Source organism: Callithrix jacchus, chromosome 17 (genome assembly GCF_049354715.1).
Source record: "Callithrix jacchus isolate 240 chromosome 17, calJac240_pri, whole genome shotgun sequence".
Lineage (NCBI taxonomy): Eukaryota > Metazoa > Chordata > Mammalia > Primates > Cebidae > Callithrix > Callithrix jacchus.
In genome coordinates, this window is record NC_133518.1 from 53,249,689 (window position 1) to 53,266,274 (window position 16,586).

Sequence of the window (16,586 nt, forward strand, 5' to 3'; positions counted from 1 at the left end):
AAAAGTATTCTCCCAGTGTGACCGAGTTTCTGGAACAACCAAATTCATTTTCTAATCTCATTTATTTCAAAAGTACTGCTGGACATTTAAATACTTTAAAGCGAAGACCAGTAGTATTTTTCCACATTTAATGAGATGATATTGGTTAATAAATATCTGAAGAAATTGGAGACAGATTACTTTTCTTTACTACAAATTACTGAAATTATTTTATAGCATAAGAAATGTAAAGACTTGGAGGAAAGATTAGGAATTTTACAAAAGCCACACGCTTGTTTTAGAGCCACTGAAACACCCTTATTTAAAATCTATAAAATAATGACAGAGGAAAGACTTCACTGATCCATTCCTAAGTAAAACATTGGAGAAGATTCTGCCCAGAATGATTTAAATCTTAAAACAATGAGAATTGAAATAGTTGAAATGGTTATCTTATCTTGTGAGATCATAAAACAAAATTAAGAAGAATTAAATATATTTACACTGCCTGCAGTGACAAAGAGATCAATAAAATCTCTTATTCATTTTAAGGACACCAGGTACAAAACTAAAAGCACTGGCCCTGCTTTGGGGTTCAAGAATAGAGGTGATGGGTAAAAGGATCTGACGTGGCAAGTAGACTTTTGCTATAGACTGAAGAGGTGGCTCCTTGAGATTACTGGTGAAATCTGTACATCTGTGTTTTTATATCTCTTTTCTACCAAGATGGTGTAATTCCTATTATATGTACTTGCTTACTGATTTCAATGCACACAAGAATAATACTGAGCAACCAAAACCAGGTGCAAATGTGTTGAGATGTTTACTGTGTTTCACATAATAGGAAAACTGTGAAAGGACATATATAAAGATAGCATGGCATAAAATAAACATGGAGTTGGAAGGTGACACCCAAGGGCTGAGAGACCTGGTGTTTGAGTGTGAGTGTGTGTGATAAGGTTCTCATCCCTGCATACATGTGACATTCCTAGCCTTAACGGAAAAACTTGGTTTGATAGTTTGAGCCTAGTATGGCAGACACATTTTAAAGGACAAAGCAGTATATCAGTAGTTATTACTATACAGCAGTGCTGGCTTTGTCTACAAATATATAGAAATAAGGAATAGCCAGAGCAGTTAAAACGATCTGGTTATCCCATATATTTAAACAAACTGGGTCTCGGATATATTATTGTATTTAATGTTTTAGTATCGTCTAGGCTTTCCAGTCCAAGTACTTTTTGAAAATATTTGTCCTCATTGGAGTGGTTCTGCTATTAGGTTTTTGTGTTTGTTTTTATGGCTATTTGTCTTGTTCCAAGCTTGAAATTTGTAGGTAGATAAATGTAATTCAAGACGATCTCTAGATGCTCAGATTAAGATGGTGGATAGAAGGCAGGACTAGTTTGTACCTTGCGCTCCGACGAACAGAGCAGCATGTGGAGACTCACATCATGAACTTTTGCTACAAGAACTACCACAGGAACATACCAGGGAAGCCCAGGGAATCCACAGACCCTTTGAAGAAACTGGATCACTGCTGCAGGTTCCCTGAGATGCCTAAAAACTATGAGTCTGTTTGCTTTCTCAAGGCGGAGGCTTGTGGTCTGGGGCAAGTTCTCCACCCTGGTAACCAGCTGCCTGGAAAAAGACTTGGTGATGTTGGGGAGGCATGAGAGAGACCAGCTTTTAGGACTGCGGGTTGCATGGGAGCAAGGCAAGGCCTATGATTGCCAGCTTTCCCTCACTTCCCTAGTGACCTGTATGACTCAGCAGAGGCAGCCATAATCCCCCTGGGAATATAACTCCATTGGACTGGGAACCACACCCCCATCCCGAACAACAGCACCAGCAGCAAGCCCGCGCAAGGAGAGGCTCAGACACACCTAGTCCTGCCCCAACCTGGTACTCTCTCGCTCTATCTGCCCTGGTAGCCAAAGACAAAGGTCACCTTCTTGGGAACTCTATGGCCCTGCCCACTGCCTGAGGAACCCAAATACTTAATCAGGTGTCTCTAGGGCAAGTCTGCATCCTCCCTATAGCACCCCAACTGATGAGCTCTCGAAAGCGCCACCTCCCAGCTAAAGACCAACCAACATAACATCAGCACACTAAAAGAAAACAGAACCAAGGACCCTCAGAGCCCACTTCACTCCCCAGCTACCTCCACCAGACAAGTCCTGGTAACCACAGCTGCAAGACCTGAAAATGGATCACATCACAGGACTCTCTATATACTCTCTCCAGTACTAGCCTAGAAGCTGGTAGCTCCACTTGGCAACTAGACCAGAAGAGCAAGAACAATTACTAAGTTCAGTTCTCAGGAAGTTCCATTCCTAGGGGAAAGGGGAGAACACGTCATCAAGAAAGCACCCCATGGGACAAAAAATCTCAAGAGCAACCCTTGAATCCCAGATCTTCCCTCTGACATAGCCTACCCAAAAGAGAAGGAACCAGAAAAACAATTCTGCTAATATGACAAAACAAGGTTCTTTAACACCACCAAAAAATCATACCAGCTCACCAACAATGGATCTGAACAAAGACACAATCTCTAAATTGCCAGAAAAGAATTTAGAAGGTTAATTATTAAGCTAATCAAGGAGGCACCAGAGAAAGCTCAAGTCTAAACCAAATAAATCAAAAGCATGGTACAGGATATGAAAGGAAAATTCTTCAGTGAAACAGCATAAATAAAAACAACCGCAATTTCTGGAAATCAAGGACACACTTAGAGAAATGCAAAATGCACTGGGAAGTCTCAGCAAAAGAATCACACATGCAGAAGAAAGAACTTCAGAGACAGAATACAAGGCTTTCAAATTAACCCAATCCATCAGTATAAAGCAAAATAACTTTTAAAAAAATAAACAAAGCCTCCATGAAGGTTGGGACTACATTAAAAATCCAAACCTAAGAATAATTGGTGTTCCTGAGGAAGAAGAGAAATCTAAAACATATTGAGGCAATACACAAGGAAAATATCCCCAGCCTTGCTAGAGATCTAGACATCCAAATACAAGAGCTCAAGAACACCTGGGAAATTCATCATAAAAAGATTGCTTAGGCACATAGTCATCAGGTTACCTAAAGTCAAGATGAAGGAAAAAACTCAAGAGCTGTGAGGCAAACCTATCAGGTAACCTACCAGATTAACAGTATATCTGTCAGCAGAAACCCTATAAAAGAAGGGACTGGGGTCCTATGTTTAGCCTCCTTCAACAAAATAATTATCAGGAAAGAATTTTTTATCCAGCAAAACTAAGCTTCATAAATGAAGGAGAGAGAAAGTCTTTATCAGACAAACAAATGCTGAGAGAATTTGCCACTACCAAACCAGCACTACAAGCACTAAATCTTGAAACAAAACCTCAAAATACACCAAAATGGAACCCCCTTAAAGCGTATCTGTCACAGGGCCTATATAACTATGACATAATAAAAAAAAAAGCTAAGGGATTAACAGCAACAACTAGCATGATGAAAAGAATAGTACCTCACATCTCAATACTAACATGGAAAATAAATGGCCTAAATACTCCACTTAAAAGATAGAGAATGGAAAAAATGGATAAAAATCTCCAAACCAAGTAGTTGCTGTTTTCAAGAGACTCATCTACCACATAAAAACTCATATAAACTTAGAGATGGAAAAACATATTCCATGAAAATAAAAACCAAAAGCAAGCAGAAGGAGTTATTCTTTTTTTTTTTTTTTTTTGAGACAGAGTCTCACTTCATCACCCAGGCTGGAGTGCAGTGGCGCAATCTCAGCTCACTGCAACCTCCATCTCCTGGGTTCAAGTGATTCTCCTGTCTCAGCCTCCAGAGTAGCTGGGATTACAGGAGCCTGCCACGACACTTGGCTAATTTTTGTATATTGGTAGAGACAGGGTTTCACCATGTTGGCCAGGCTAGTCTCAAACTCCTGACGTCAAGTGATTCACCCACCATTGCCTCCCAAAGTGCTGGGATTATAGGTGTGAACCACCATGCCCCTCCTAGGAGCAACTATTCTTATATCACACAAACCAGACTTCAAAGAAACAACAGTTTAAAAAAGACATAAAGGGCGGAAGCACAGTATTATCATGATCAAGTGGATTTCATACCAGGGATGCAGGATCATTAAATACGATACATTACATAAACAGAATTAAAAACAAAAATCATATAATCATTTCAATAGACACAGAAAAGGCATTTGACAAAATCCAGCATCGCTTTATGATTAAAATTCTCAGTAAAATCAGCATAGAAGGGAAACACCTCAAGGTAATAAAAGCCATCTATGGCAAACCCACAGCTAACAGTATACTGAACAGGGGAAAGTTGAATGCATTCCCCCTGATAACTGGAACAAAACAAAGATGCCTATTTCAACACTTCTATTCAATGTAGTACTGTAAGTCTTAGCCAGAACAATCAGGTAAGAGAAAGAAGTTAAAGGCATCCAAATCAGCACAGAGGAAGTCAAACTGTCACTGTTCACACATGATATGATCATATACCTAGAAAACCCTAAAGGCTCATCAAAAAGCTCCTAGATCTGATAAATAAATTCTCAGTAAAGTTTCACGATACAAAAATCAATGTACACAAACCAGTAGTACTCCTATACACCAACAATGACTAAGCTGAAAATCAAAGTTAAAAACTCAATCCCTTTTACAACAGCTGCAAAAAATATAAATAAATAATTAGGAATATAACTAACCAAGGGGGAGGAAGACCTCTACAAGGAATACTATAAAACACTGCTAAAAGAAATAATATATAACACAAACAGATGGAAACACATTCCATGCCTCATGGATTGGTAGAATCAGTATAGTAAAAAGGATCATACTGCCAAATGCAATCTACAGATTCAATGCAATTCCCATCAAAGCACCATCATCATTTTTCACAGAACCAAACAAAAAAAAAAAAAAAACCTAAATCATATAGAACCAAAAGAGAGCCCACACAGCCAAAGCATGACTAAGCAAAAAGAACAAATATGCAGGCATCATATTACCTAACTTCAAACTATAAAACAAGGCTATAGTTAACAAAACAGCATGGTACTGGCATAAAAACAGGCACATAGACAAAAGGAACAGAATTGAGAACCCAGAAATAAAGCCAAATATTTGCAGCCAACTTATCTTCAACAAAGCAAACAAAACATAACATAAGAGAAAGGGCACCCTATTCAACAAATGGTGCTGAGATAATTGGCAAGCCACATGTAGAAGAATGAAACTAGATCCTCATCTCTCACCTTATATAAAAATCAATTCAATATTAAAGACTTACTTAAATCTAAGAACTGAAACCATAAAAATTCTAGAAGATAACATCAGAAAAACTCTTCTAAACGTCAGCTTAAGTAAAGAGTTCATGACCAAGAACACAAAAGTAGATGCAACAAAAAAGCAAAAAACAAATAGATGGGACCTAATTAAACTAAAAAGCTCCTGCACAGCAAAAGAAATAATCAGCAGAGCAAACAGACAAACCATAGAGTGGGAGAAAATACTCATAAACTATGCATCTGACAAAGAACTAATATCCAAAATCTACAAGGAACTCAAACAAATCAGCAAGGAAAAGAAAATAATCTCATTTAAAAGTGGGCAAGGGACACGAATAGACAATTCTCAAAAGAAGATATATAAATGGCCAAGAAACTTATTTTAAAAAACACTCAACATCACTAATTATCAGGAAAATGCAAATCAAAACGACAACGAGATACTTACTCCTGCAAGAATGGCCCTAATTTAAAAATCAAAAAACAAAAAATAGTTAGCATGGATGTCATGAAAAGGGAACACTCTTATACTTCTGGTGATAATATAAACTAGTACAACCACTATGGAAAACAGTATAAAGATTCCTTAAAGAACTAAAACTGGAACAACCATTTGATCCAGCAATCCCACTGTTAGGTATCCATGCAAAATAAGTCATTGTATGAAAAAGACACTTGCACATGCATGTTTATAGCAGTACAATTCAGAACTGTAAAATCTGGAACCAGCCTAAATGTCCATCAACCAATGAGTACATAAAGAAAATATGGCATATATACACCACGGGATACTATTCAGCCATACAAAAGATCACAATAATGGTATTCACAGTAACCTGTATGAAGTTGGAGAACATTATTCTAAGTGATGTAACTCAGGAATGGAAAACCAATTATCATATGTTCTCATTTTAAGTGGGAGCTAAGCTATAAAGGACACGAAGGCATAAGAATAACACAATGGACTCTGGGGATTTGGGGAACAGTGGCGGGTGCTCAGGGATAAAAGACTACACATTGGGTACAGTGTACACTGCTTGGGTGACAGGTGCACTAAAATCTCAGAAATCACCACCAAAGAACTTATCCATATAACCAAAAATCACCTTTCCCCAAAAACTACTGAAATGAATTAAATAAAATATAAACAAATAAAAAGGTTCATGTTCAGTTTCTGGGAAAAAAAAAATCTCAAATAAATGATCTAACTTTATACCTCAAGGAACTACAAAAAGAACAACTAAGTCCACAGCTAAAAGAAAAAATAATAACAAATATCAGAGCAGAAATTAATAAAATAAAAAACACTAAGTTGGTTTTTGAAAAGAAACAAACTTGACAAACCCTTTGCTAGACTAATAAGAAAACTCAAATAAAACCAGAAATGAGAAAAGACTCATTACAACTGATGCATTACAACAGAAATAAAAAATTAATAAAAGACTATCAACAATTATACACTAACAAACTGAATAACCTAGAAAAAATGGATAAATTCCTAAAATCATACAACCTATAAAGACTGAATCATAAAAAAAAAAAAATAAGTTTCAACAGATCTACAACTAGTATAAAGACTGAATCAGCAATCACAAACCTCCCAACATAAGAAAGCCCAGGATCAGATGGCTTCACCGGTGAATTCTATCAAGTTTTTACAGAATTAACCCCAATCCTTCTTGAACAATCCTTTTCAATTTCAAAAAATTGAAAAGGGTAAAACACTTCCAAATGAAAACAAGCCAATATACTTGATGAACATAAATGCAAATCCTCAACAAAATACTAGCAAACCAAATCCAACAATACATTACAAGCATCCTACACCATGACTAAGTGTGATTTATCCTTGTAATGCAAGGATGATTCTACACATTAAAAATGTATTAATGTGATACACCACATTAACAGAATCGAAGCTAAAAAAATCACATGATCATCTCAACAGATGCAGAAAAAGCATCTGACAAAACTCAACACTTTCATTATAAAAACTCTCTACAAACTAGGAATAAAAAGAAAGTAACACAATAAAGACCATATATGAAAAGCTCACAGCCAACATTACGTTCAATAGCAAAAAACAGAAACTTTTCCTGAAAGATTAGAGTAAGGCAAAGATGCCCACTCTTACTACTTAAATTCATCACAGTACTAGAAATCCTAGCCAAAGCAATTAAGCAATAAATTAAATGTTTAATAACATATAAAAAATAAATAGCATCCAAATCAGAAAGGAAGTAGTAAAATTGCCCCTTTTGGGCCAGGTGCAGTGGCTCACTCCTGTAATTCCAGCACTTTAGGGAGGCCAAGGTGGGCAGATCACTTGAGATTAGGAGTTCGACACCAGCCTGGCCAACATGGTGAAATCCCATCTCCACTAAAAATACAAAAATTAACCCAGCGAATTGGCAGGCGCCTATAATCCCAACAACTCGGGAGGCTGAGGAAGGAGAATCACTTGAACCTGGGAGGTGGAGGTAGCAGTGAGTCAAGATTGCACCACTGCACTCCAGCCTGGGGAACAGAATGAGACTCTATCTCAAAAAAAAATTGTCCCTTTGCCAATAACTTAATGTTATATATTAGAAAACTCTCAAGATCCCATTTTTAAAAAACTGTTAGAACTAATTGAGTAAAGTAGCAAAATACGAAATACAAAAAAATCAAAATACAAAATTCAGTAGTGTTTCTATATACTAACAAACTATCTGAAAAGGACATTAGGAAAACAATCTCATTTACAATAGAAAAAAAAGAACTACCTAGGAACAAACTTAAATGAAGTGAAAGGTTTGTTCATTGAAAACTACAAAACACTGATTAATGAAATTATGTTAAGACACACAAAAAAAGAGAGACATCCATGTTTACATTGTTAAGACTTAATATTTTTTAAATGCCCATATTATCCAAAATGATCTATAAATTCTATGCAATCTCTATTAAAATCCCAGTGGCTTTTTTTAATAGAAATATAAAAACAATTCTAAAATTCATATGGAACCACAAAAGACCATAAATAGCCAAATCAATCTTGTAAAAGAACAAAGCTGGAGGCATCATGCTTCCTGATTTCAAAATGTATTAATATTGCAAAGCTACCATAATCTAAACGGGTATGGTACTGGCAAAAAGACAGACATATCGACCCACAAGAACACAAAAGAGAGCCTAGAAATAAGTCCACACACATATGGTCAACTGATCTTCAACAAAGATGCCAAGAATAAACAATGAGGAAAGGAATGGCATCAGGAAAACTTCGTATCTACATGCAAAAACCTATTTTTAAAAAAAACTGTACCCTTTTCTTACAACATACACAAAAATCAACTAAAAATGATTTAATAACTTAAACATAAGACATGAAACGAAAACTCCTAGAAGAAAACATACAGGAAAAGCTTCGTGACACTGGTGTTGGTGATTATCTCAAGGATTTAATACCAAAAACATAAGCAACCAAAACAAAAATAAATGAATGGAACTACATCAAACTAAAAAGCGTCTACACAGCAAAAGGAACAACAGAGAAAAAAGGCAACCTATGGAATGAGAATATATTTGCAAACATGTATCCGACAAGGTACTACTCACCAAAAATACAAAGAACACCTATATTTCAACAGTAAAAAACACAAATAATTCAATTTAAAAAATGAGCTAAGGACATGAACAGACATTTCTCCAAGTTATACAAATGGACAGTAAGCGCATGAAAAGATGTTCATCATTAACCATTAGGGAAATGCAAATCAAAACCACAACACAGTGTTATCTCACACCTGTAAGGATAACTATTACCAAAAAACAAAACAAAACAAAACACAATTGGTGAGGATGTGAAGAAATTGGAACACTGTTGATGGGAATGCAAAATGGTGCAGCCACTATGCAAAAAAGTTTGAAGGTTCTTCAAAAATTTAAAAACAGAACTACTATATATACACAGCAGTCCCATTTTGGGGTATGCTGTGAGCCAAGACTGCGCCACCAAAAGAATAAAATCAGGATCTCAAAGTGATATCCGCATTCCAGTGTTCACCACAACACTATTCACAATGTGACAGTGATAGGTACAGAAACCTAATGTACACCAACAGATGAAAGGATTTTTAAAATGCAGTATATATGTATAATGGAATACTATGTAGCCTTAAAAAAGAAACTCTAGGCTGAGCTTGGTGGCTCACGCCTGTAATCTCAGCACTTTAGAAGTCAGACGCAGGAGGATGACCAGTGGTCAAGTTTGAGAACAGCCTGGCCAACATGCTGAAACCCAACTCTACTACAAAAATTAGCTGGTTGTAAGCCAGGAGCCTGTAATCCCAGCTACTCAAGAGGCTAAGGCAGGAGAATCACTTGAACTTAGGAGGCAGAGGTTGTAGTGAGCTAAGATTGCACCATTGCACTCTGTCCTGGGCAACAAGAGGGGAGGGGAAAAGAAGGGAACAAAGGGGAGGGGAACAGAGAGGAAGAGAGGAGAAGGGAGGGGAGGAGAGGAGGGAGGTGAGGAGAGGAGAGTGAAGAAGGGTGGGGAGGAGAGGGAAAGAGAAAGGTGGGAAAGAGAGGGGAGTGTAGGGGAGAATAGAGGAGGAGAGGCTAAAATAGGGGAAGGAGGGGAGAGGAGGGGAGAAAAAGTACTAGGAATCTCAGACTCCTTGGACCCTCCCTCTATCCCAGCCCAGCCTTGCTAGCTCCAGGTGGTACGTGTTCCTGCCTCCGACTCAAAATGTCTGCGTGGAGAGGTGGAAATAAGCGTGTGGCCTGCGGGAGGACTGTGTACCATGCCAAAGAGGTGCAGCATGATGGCAGGAGCTGCCACTGCTGTTGCTTTCTATGTATGGTTTGCAGGAACAATTTAGACAGCACAACAGTGACAATTAGCAAATAAGATCTACTGCAAATCCTGCTACGGAAAGATGTATGGGCCAAAAGGCTACAGTTTACAGCCAGGGTGCTGGCACACGTGGGCATACACTGGGCATCAAGCCAGATAGTGTTCTGCTTCACAGGCCTACAACAAATCCAAAGACTTCTAAATTACCTCAGAAATACAAAGGTGCTGAGAAGTGTTCCAGATGTGGGGAGACCATATATGCTGCGAGAAGATAATTGGAGCTGGAAAGCCCTGGTACAAACACTATTTACAATGTACAAAGTGTAGGAAGAGTCTTGAATCAAGAACTTTGAATGAAAAAGAAGATGAAATCTACTGTAAAGGGTGCTATGCAAAGAATTTTGAGCCCAGGATATTTGTCTATGGCCAAGGAGCAGGGCTCTTGTTCATGCCCAGCGAGGCGTAAACCCAGAAATAAGCATCACACTCTGAGAATTTCTTCATAATCTAGGCACAAATAATCTTTCTAAACTACTGCAAAATTGTTATACTCAGATAGGCTGGCTAGCTCATATGAAAAGAGCATTGTATCGTATCCTTTTGCTTCATTCACCAGCATTTTTTGGGAACCATTTCTTTAACACTTCAAATAAAACTTCAGCTTGGAAAAAAAAGAAATTCTACAAAATGTCACAACATGGATGAATCTTGAGGACACTATACTAAGTGAAATAAGCCAGTCACAAAAAGACAAATAACTGCATAACTCCATTTGTATGGGGTATCTAAAATAATACAAATTCATAAAAATCAAAGAGAGGCTCCTAGGTTAGCGGAGCCTAGGAGAAAAGGAAACGGAGAGTGACTAAACAAGGGTCATAAAGTTTTAGTCAAGCAAGATGAATAAGCACTAGAGAACTGCTGTACAACATTGTACCTACAGCCAACAATAATGTATACTTTAAAATTCATTAAGAGGATAGATCTCTTTACCACAATATTTTTAAGAGAATATTTTTGCAAGTAAAAAAAAAAGTTTTCACCTATCTGATATCAAGTTTTAGCAGTGTTTTTAAACTCAAAGTAAAATAAAAGCAAAAGTGTTACATCTTAATTTTTAGCACACACTACCATATAAGCAGGATTCAGAAATAATACTCTGGCACTCATTCCCAAATGTTGTGTTAAACACAACTGCAAACCATCTATACAACAAAAGCTAAAGTCTTACTTAGATAAAACAAATCCAAAGGCATTCACATATTACTAACCTGCTTTTGAAAAAAATGTCTTTTACCTAGTCAAGTTTATCTTCATAGAATCCACTATGCTCCTCAACCACAATGAGATAACTCAATAAATCTATCACAAGTTGAAAGTTAACAAGTCAAAAATGCATTTCATACACCTAACCTACTGAAGCAAACATCATAGCCTATCTTAAACACACTCAGAACACTTACATTCGCCTATAGTTGAGCGAAATAATCTAATACGATGCCTATTTTATAAAGTGTTGACTATCTCATCTATTTAACAAATAATACTTTACTGAAAGTGAAAAGCAGAAGTACAGCTTCTACTGAATGCTTATTGCTTTCACACCATCGTGAAGCTGAAAATCCTAAGTCAAACCATCAGAAGTCAGGAACTTGTGTGTACTTCCTTTCTGGAAACCAATGATCTTAGATGCTTTAAGGATAAAATCAAGAAAGCGACATCAGTCAGTACACATTTACTTGCAAAAGGCATGTTAAGAAAAAACAGTCCTCAATATGAGTAAGAAAGGTGGGCAAGAAAACACCATTTGTGTGGTTTTTAACAATAAAAAGATAAAGAAAACTGAGGGCTGAATTAAAAAAGAAAAAGAAAAACTGAGCTGTTGAGTAGCTGCATAAAAAAAAAGAAAACCAAAAGAGAAATAAGGGGTCAAGTTACACATAAAAGTAAACATTAAAGATTCAAATAGTCCCCCACTTCATTTATCAGGAAACTTGAATTCTGCCTGCAAAGGTACCAGCTGTTTTCCTCCTAAGGTAAAAGAAATTGGAACTGCAGTAATACATAATGACTTGGGGGAAAAAAAAAAGAGCAAAAAATAAAAATATAAATTTAAGCACAAATTTAAGCTTTAATCCTACTAATCAATCACCTTTTGGGCCCATCCTCCAAGGAAATCATAGTTTCCACCTTACTTTATTTTTATTTATTTTTTTTTTTTGTGATGCAGTCTTGCTCTGTTACCCAGGCTGGAGTTCAGTGCTGCTATCTCAGCTCACTGCAACCTTGCCCTCCCAGGTTCAAGTGATTCTCCTGTCTCAGCCTCCAATGTAGCTGAGATTATAGGCATGTGCCACCATGCCTGGCTAATTTTTTGTATTTTAATAGAGACGGGGTTTCACAGTGTTGCTCAGGCAATCCACCCGCCTCAGCCTCATTACAAGTGTGAGCCACTGCACCCGGCCTCCACCACACTTTAAACACTCAAACTCCATGAATATCTCTAAAAGGAATGTTACTTAACAGAAGACCATAAGAACACTGTTTATTAACTATACTTCAATGTTCTGTTGTCACAAATGTTTGCTTTACATGTCCTAGTAATGCTGTTCTTCATATAAAAGGATGGCTAATCCTCTTTTATTAACATACATAACTCTTTTATTTAGTGACGCTGGATTTGCACTGACTCAATGCCTCAGGCTAAATATAAATGGCTAAATATAAATTCCAAAACCACATTACTGAGGTGGCATATGTAGGGGAGGTCTACCACCGAGTTCCTTTGCCTGAAATGCTTGTAGCACATTTCTGCAGGCAAGGACAAGATCCAGCCTTCACACTCCATACCCTACACTAACCTTTTAGGCTTCATTCTTTCTATGAGCTTTTCTGGGATGTCTCGTGACAACCCTGTACCAATTACTCACCCCCAGTCCCCTACCACTTAGCTATCACTGCTCCTCCAAACATGTCTTTTTCTCTCAACTATACTATAAACTAAATAGCTACAAGAACTGCAGGTCACACAAACCAACATTGACCATGCCTGGCATATAGCTGGTACTCAATAACTGTTAAATGAAAGGATAAATGAAAAACTAAGCTAAGCAACCAGACCTTTTCCTTAATTTTTCAACTAACACTATTATCCCTAAACAAAAACTATATATTCCTATAATTAAGAATGAATTAGGCCAGAGTGGCGGCTCACATCTGTAATCCCAGGACTTTGGGAGGCCACGGTGGGTGGATCACTTGAGGTCAGGAGTTTGAGACCAGCCTGGCCCACACAGTAAAGCCCTGTCTCTACCAAAACTACAAAAATTAGGCTGGGTGCAGTGGCTCATGCCTATAATCCCACAACTTTGGGAGGCAGAGGTGGGCAGATCTCGAGGTCAGGAGTTCAAGACCAGCCTGACCAACATGGTAAAACCCTGTCTCTACTAAAAATGCAAAAATTAGCTGGGCAAGGTTGTGCATGCCTGTAATCCCAGCTACTCAGGAGGCTGAGGCAGGAGAATCACTTGAACCGGGAGGCAGAAGTTGCAGTGAGCCAAGATCACGCCATTGCACTCCAGCCTGGGCTATGGAACAAGACTCCGTCTCAAAAATATATATGATTTTGTATTTATATATACATATATGTATATGAATACAAAAATTAGCTGGGCGTGGTAGCAGGTGCCTATAATCCTAGCTACTTGGGAGGCTGAGGCAGGAGAATCACTTGCCTGGAGGTGGAGGCTGCAGTAAGCCAAGATCATGCCACTGCACTCCAGCCTGGGCAACAGAGTGAAACATCATCTCAAAAAAAAAAAAACAACAATTTAACACCATAAGTTCACAATTAATAATTTTCTTTCCCAATCTTTAGCAAGAGGTAAGAGGAGAACCCTCTTCTCATCCAAAGCAACAAACAAGTCAAAGAAGATTCAGCAATCCAACTGCTTTCCCATAAATGCTAATGCTCTATTTGCTCTGTATTATAACAACTGCAGAATATCCAGATGGTTCTCATACTTGTTCACAAATAATTGGTCTGCTTCTATTGAAATTTTTGTTCCGCATGTTCTCATGCTCGAAGTATACTATGAGATAAGGAGGTAGAAGATAAAAGGGATGGGCAATCAAAATCTTAGTCAAGCAGGTTACTCATTCATAGACAACTACTTGCCTAAAATATATTAGTATGTTCATATCTATGTTTTTAATTCCTTGCTTCAACTTCCAGTCCTTTTATTAAGATATAATCAAAGACATCCTCTAATTAGGAGACTAAAGCGGAGGATCAAGAGTCCAAGCCCAACCTGGGCAAAATACCAAGACCCTATCTATCCTTGCCCCCCAAAAAAGACAGACACCCCAAAATGATATTATTCAACACAAAGTAGCCAAAAGTAATTCAACATGAATTACTAAGCTGAATAAATGTTTCCTTGTAAACTACATGGCTTGGCTGAAGGCAGCAGAGCTATCTCAATTGATTGTTCACAGTTACAGATCCAATACCTTATTCTACTCTTTTCCTCCTCCTCACTACTGCACTTGACTAGGTAAAAAAAAAAAAAAGCTATATGGCTTAAGCCTTAAACTGAAGAACAAAAATGTCTACCTATAAAACTTTCACAGGTCACTTTCATTTTTTTTTATTGCATTTTAGGTTTTGGGTTACATGTGAAGAACATGCAAGATTGTTACATAGGTACACACATGGCAGTGTGATGTGCTGCCTTCCTCCCCATCACCTGTATCTGGCATTTCTCCCCATACTTTCTCTCCCCAACTCCCCACCCCCCGCTGTGCCTCCCCTAGTTCCCCCTCAACAGACCCCAATGTGTGATGCTTCCCTCCCTGTGTCCACGTGTTCTCACTGTTCAACATCTGCCTATGAGCAAGAACATGCGGTGTTTGATTTTCTGTTCTTGTGTCAGTTTGCTGAGAATGATGGTTTCCAGGTTTATCCATGTCCCTAGAAAGGACACCAACTCATCATTCTTTATGGCTGCATAGTATTTCATGGTGTATATGTGCCACATTTTCCCTGCCAGTCCATCATCGATGGGCATTTGGGTTGGTTCCAAGTCTCTGGTATTGTAAACAGTGCTGCAAGGAACATTCGTGAGCATGTGTCCTTATAGTAGAACAATATATAAGGTCACTTTCATTTTAAAAGACCAACTATTTATCCTTAAAGGATCTGCAAGAAATAGGGTGTTTTTTATTATTTTGAAGCTTTGAGTTTAAAAAAGTCTAAAACTCTACTGATTTCACTTTTAGTCATGCCTGTGTTATCACAGTAGCAGTTAAGAGGAAAAAACATAACAGGAAGAATACTAGTAGCAAGAGGAAGAGTAGGGTTACCCTTTTAAGCTGCTAAGTGCCAATGCTGATGCTGACTGCTTTATTTCTAATACTTCATTTAATCCTCAGAAAATGCTCAGAAGGGGGCATTATTTTTACTATATTAGATGGGGAAATTAAAGATTAAAGAAGTAATGTGCCCAACATAAACAGAAACTAACAAAACTAGGCAGTGATATGGCCAGGAACTGAACCAATATATAACTCTAAAAGCCCTCCTTCTTATTGTACAATATTTAGTCAGGTAATTCAAAAATTTCAAAGCGGATCAAGTTCAGAGGACTAATTTTAGTACAGTGAGACTAGACATAAGATCTAAGAACACAGCTTCTTTTAACCAAATGCAAGCTTTGTGCAAAGAATCTTCTCATCCTTCCACCTCTCCTCTTCTCCCATACATGCACCAAAAAAATCTTTAGTTTTTTTTAACTCTCGAAAAGGAGAAAACAATCATTTAAAAACATCATGTATAAGAATAAGGCTGTACAGTCTTCTGATGCCAACCAGACATTTTATAAACACTGTCACACGAAAATACACAGCTAAACTGAGTAATCTCTGATAGGTGAGCCAGCAGTATTAATAACTCAGTACAACTAGGTGTGCCATGAGGATCTATTCTGTTAATATTTTATCAACAACTCAGATAAATACTGAATAACATACTTATCCAAGATGACATTAACTCTAGGCTGGAGAGGGAGAGCTGCCTTGCCTCATAATTAAAACAAAATTCAAACAAGCCTATCAGGCAGAATCAATGAGAAGAGGCAATATACCACCCCCTCAACATTTATAAAAGCATATGTATACTTATTAAAGATAAATGTAAAAATCTACTACATGGCCATGGCTCATGCCTGTAATCCCAGCACTTTGGGAGGCCAAGGCAGTAGGATCACTTGAGCCCAAGAGTTCGAGACCATCCTGGGGAACATAGGGAGACTCTAATTCTATTGAAAATAAATAAATATATAAATAAAAACCTTCTACTACACTGAAAAACCAACTAGTAACATACCAGATACTGAGGCTCTACAATAATAATTCAGATAAACACATGGGTAAGCTGACCTCAAACATCATTCAAATAGCTGCAAA

General features: G+C 37.6%; 1 protein-coding gene and 1 pseudogene across 17 annotated transcripts in view; one reads left to right on the forward strand and one right to left on the reverse strand.

Annotated features, from left to right (window-relative positions):
• ATP2C1 (ATPase secretory pathway Ca2+ transporting 1) overlaps positions 1 to 16,586 on the reverse strand; it is a 166,917-nt gene that overhangs the window by 96,008 nt on the left and 54,323 nt on the right. The gene's annotated exons all lie outside the window — the stretch shown is intronic.
• Positions 9,947 to 10,625, forward strand: LOC118148960 (cysteine and glycine-rich protein 2 pseudogene; annotated as a pseudogene).